Here is a 4,880-nt window from a genome sequence, read left to right on the forward strand (position 1 = left end):
CTGTGAAAATAACAGTACATAGGTGTGATTTAACATGTGATCAGCTGCTCAAAGCTTGTGGTTTGGTGTGAACCATGCACGCTAAGCAAATTGGTTATTTCGAAAGAAATCACAGTGAACAAATGTTACCAATAGGGGGAAGCATTGTATCGGTAATGGATTGTTGTCTGAAAACAATGGAATGTCCTCTTGGCTTTTTTTTCTCAACTATCAACTGTTCCGTGCAATGGATTTAAAATTGAAATAATTGTTTCTGTTTTTTCTATATCTAAAAAAATTAAAGCAAGTAGACAGATACAGCTATTTTGTCATGTTAATTTAATCCTTAGTGCAGTTATCATGCAAAGTATTTTATAACTCCATTCTGTTCCAGGGGAATTAAGATAGGAACATCATGTATTCCAAGAGTAAACTCTCTCTTTCTATCATTGCATAATCTCAATGATGATGAATTGAACTGCTGAAAGCCACGATAAATAAACTTGATCCGTGTTCAGGGAATACAGTGCCTTCAGAAAATATTCAGGCCCTTTGACTTTATCCACATTGTTCTAAAATGTATTAAATAAAATAATTCTCAGCAATCTACACACAATACCCAATAATGACATAGCGAAAACAGGTTTTTAGAATTTTTTTACACATTTAAAAATATAAAACAGAAATGTTTTATTTACGTAATTATTCAGACCCTTTGCTATGAGACTCGAAACTGAGCTCAGGTGCATCCTGTTTCCATTGATCATCCTTGAGATGCTTCTGCAACTTGGAGTCCACCTGTGGTAAATTCAATTGATTGGACATGATTTGGAAAGGCACCGTGTAATGAGTGCGCTGAGAGTCGGGAAGCAAGTACAGGGAGTGAGTGTTTTAATTAATAAATAAATAAATAAACAAAACAACAAACAAACAACACACTGACATGAAAACAGAGTCAATAACACCTGAGGAAAGATCCAAGGGGAGTGACATATATCGGGAAGATAATCAAGGAGGTGATGAAGTCCAGGTGAGTGTCATGAGGAGCTCGTGCGCTTGACGATAGTGACAGGTGTGCAGGATAATCAGCATCCTGATGACCTAGAGGCCGGAGAGGGAGTATACGTGACACACACACAGTTCCTCACATCTGGAGGAAACCTGGCACCATCCTTATGGTGAAGCATTCTTTTGAATAAATTTGAAACATTTTCTAAAAAAGTTTTTGCGTTTGTCGCTATGGGGTATTGTGTGTAGATTGAAAGGGTGGGGGAAAAAATATTTGATCAATATAGAATAAGTCTGTAACGTAACAAAATGTGGAAAAAGTCAAGGAGTCTGAATACTTTCCGAATGCACTGTATTCTGTGTCATTATTATGAATAGTAGAACATTTGAGTGCACTCGGACGGACCGGCAAGGCCTTTCAAATATTCTGTTAGGCCCATTTAAAACCTTTCCTGATCATGTACCAGAAAGTACATCAACTTTCTCTGCCCCTCTTTCTGCATGCAGTTTATTCAAGCATGGTGATTAAGAGAGCATTATGGGCTCCTCCCTAACCCCACAGGAATGTGGTTTGGATAGGGCCTGAAGTGGGGGAGGCTGGGTTCTGTGTTCAGACAGTTGAGCTCATGCTATCACTATAAACTGCTGATAAGACTGGAGCATTCTGAGTCAGGAGTGAGTTCAGAGAGCGAGAGAGATTATGGTAAACCTAATTGCCTCTATTACATTTTCACTAACATTTTAGAGCAGATATTAGATGTTTGAATTTCCCAGCGATGGGCCAACATTAGAGTATCACACTCCATTGAGCATTGCTGTTCTTGGTTTGTTTAATATTAGACTGCATTCAGAATCCACACAAAGAATCAGAACAGGAGAAGAACAGACAACAAGCACACTTGCAGTGAAATATTTGTTTTCTCTGTGGGTCTGGGACATGGGTGTAGACATAATGAGAGGCCTTCTGGGAGAATATAACACCATAATGCAAACCAGATACACACACACACTGCAAATGCCCCTAAACAATGTCATCTCCACTCTCTCTCTTCTGTCAGTCTCCAAGTGAAAGTGATGCACTTTTATAGGGGCTAGTCCAGCAATGCTGTTTGTGCAAAGCATAAAGGATTATTCACTGTGTGCAGACGTTAATATCAGTAAAGACAAAAACAAATCAACCTCATCCTCACAAATCAAATCAAATTGTATTTGTCACATGCGTCGAACACAACTGGTGTACACTTAACCGTGAAATGCTTGCTTATGAGCCCTTCCCAACGATGTGGTTAAAAAAATTGAATAAAAATAGTAACACAAGAGGAATACAGTACATAAGAATGGAGCTATACAGGGAGTACCAGTACCAGATCAATGTGGAGCTATATACAGGGAGTACCAGTACCAGATCAATGTGGAGCTGTATACAGGGAGTACCAGTACCAGATCAATGTGGAGCTATATACAGGGAGTACCAGTACCAGATCAATGTGGAGCTATATACAGGGAGTACCAGTACCAGATCAATGTGGAGCTATATACAGGGAGTACCAGTACCAGATCAATGTGGAGCTATATACAGGGAGTATCAGTACCAGATCAATGTGGAGCTATATACAGGGAGTACCAGTACCAGATCAATGTGGAGCTATATACAGGGAGTACCAGTACCAGATCAATGTGGAGCTATATACAGGGAGTACCAGTACCAGATCAATGTGGAGCTATATACAGGGAGTACCAGTACCAGATCAATGTGGAGCTATATACAGGGAGTACCAGTACCAGATCAATGTGGAGCTATATACAGGGAGTACCAGTACCAGATCAATGTGGAGCTATATACAGGGAGTACCAGTACCAGATCAATGTGGAGCTATATACAGGGAGTACCAGTACCAGATCAATGTGGAGCTATATACAGGGAGTACCAGTACCAGATCAATGTGGAGCTATATACAGGGAGTACCAGTACCAGATCAATGTGGAGCTATATACAGGGCATACCAGTACCAGATCAATGTGCAGGGATACGAGGTATTTGAGGTAGATATGTACATGAAGGCAGGGTAAAGTGACTAGGCATCAGGATAGATAATAACAAGAGTAAAATAAAGAACAGAATAGCAGCAGCATATGATGAGTGTATGTGTGTTTGTGTTGTCGGTATGTGTAGGTAGTGTATGTGAATGTGTGGGGGTTTGTGTGAGAGTGTCTGTCACGCCCTGACCGTAGATTGCTTTGTATGTTTCTATTTTTTGTTTGGTCAGGGTGTGATGTGGGTGGGCATTCTATGTTTGTATGTCTAGGTTGTGTATTTCTATGTGTTTGGCCTGGTATGGTTCTCAATCAGGGACAGCTGTCTTTCGTTGTCTCTGATTGAGAACCATACTTAGGTAGCCTGTTTTCCCACTGTTAGTTGTGGGTGGTTATTTTCTGTTTAGTGTTTGTTGCACCTGTCAGAACTGTTTCGGCTATTGTTTTTGTTATTTTGTATTCTGTGTTCAGTCAGAATAAATAATATGAACACGTATCACGCTGCACCTTGGTCTTCACCTTCTTCTAATGAATGCCGTTACAGTGTCAGTGTAGAATGTGTGTGCATACAGTATAGTGTGTGTGTGTGTGTGTGTGTGTGTGTGTGTGTGTGTGTGTGTGTGTGTGTGTGTGTGTGTGTGTGTGTGTGTGTGTGTACATAATTAATTTTAAAAGATTGCGTCAAATTGCCAATTGGCAACCCATCACTTATGGGATTAATTGACACATTAACAAACATTACAATAATTCACTATAAGGTAATTAAATGCTAATTTTTCTTCCGGTTTTCTCTGTATTGCACATTGCATAAAGGGTGAGAAAATATAAGGTAAAAATCAATACATAATAGTAATTAAGGTTATCCAAACAATAATTATATCCCTAGAGCAGAAAAAAATATATATACATACAAACAAACGTACAGACGGTATACATATGTACATAATATAACATAACATAACATAACATATACAGATAAATAAATACAGAAAAAAAGAAACCGAAGGCATTTGAACCCTGTCTGTCACGAAGAGAAGATTCGTATGGGAGACAAGCCTATACACAATCTATATACACACGTGCCATTTACCACATAGAAGCTAAATATTTGTACAATTTAATCATAGGTAGTCTTTTATTCCAAGCTTTATCTAAATATTCCGAAAACGGAAATACACAGTGGATATATATACATGTACTGTATATAGTCCAGGTAACCAATAATTAGCTCAGTGGCATAGCCAGAAATTTGTTGATGGGTGGGCCTGCAGAAATGTGCCATGGGGCAAAGAGAAAAATGTGCAGTTTTGTAGCGAATCTCATGCTATTATACACATTTTGCCATGAGGCTGACACACAATTTAGCAAAATATAGGTGTGTTGACTGTAATAAGGGAACTGGATTATGAGCAGTCTTTTTCGCTAAATGATCAAATAAAATAGGCACTGGCATGGTGCATATAGCCATAGAAGCAAAGTGACATTATGCTTCAATGCAGTCATATCGTTGGCTTATTGGGGGTGTGGCTTTCAGTTAGTTCTTATTGGCCAAGCATCTTGTGAGATGGAATGTCATTCCAGTTCATCTATTCTGTTATATTTAATAACATCTGACTAACCCAAAGCACTGCTTGCTATGAACTCTATCGGATGGCGTTTGCATGATTAGGTAAAAAGACAAATAATGTTATGTTTGGAACACTGACAAGTAAAGAGCATAAAAAGAAACGCGTCTGAATTGACTATTTAGCAGTCCTATGGCTTGGGGGTAGAAGCTTTCTCAGAGTCTGTTTGTCCAAGAGCCGATGCTCCGGTTACCGTTTGCCGGACGGTAGCAGAGTGAACAGTCTATGACTTGG

Source organism: Oncorhynchus mykiss, chromosome 8 (genome assembly GCF_013265735.2).
Source record: "Oncorhynchus mykiss isolate Arlee chromosome 8, USDA_OmykA_1.1, whole genome shotgun sequence".
Classification (NCBI taxonomy): domain Eukaryota; kingdom Metazoa; phylum Chordata; class Actinopteri; order Salmoniformes; family Salmonidae; genus Oncorhynchus; species Oncorhynchus mykiss.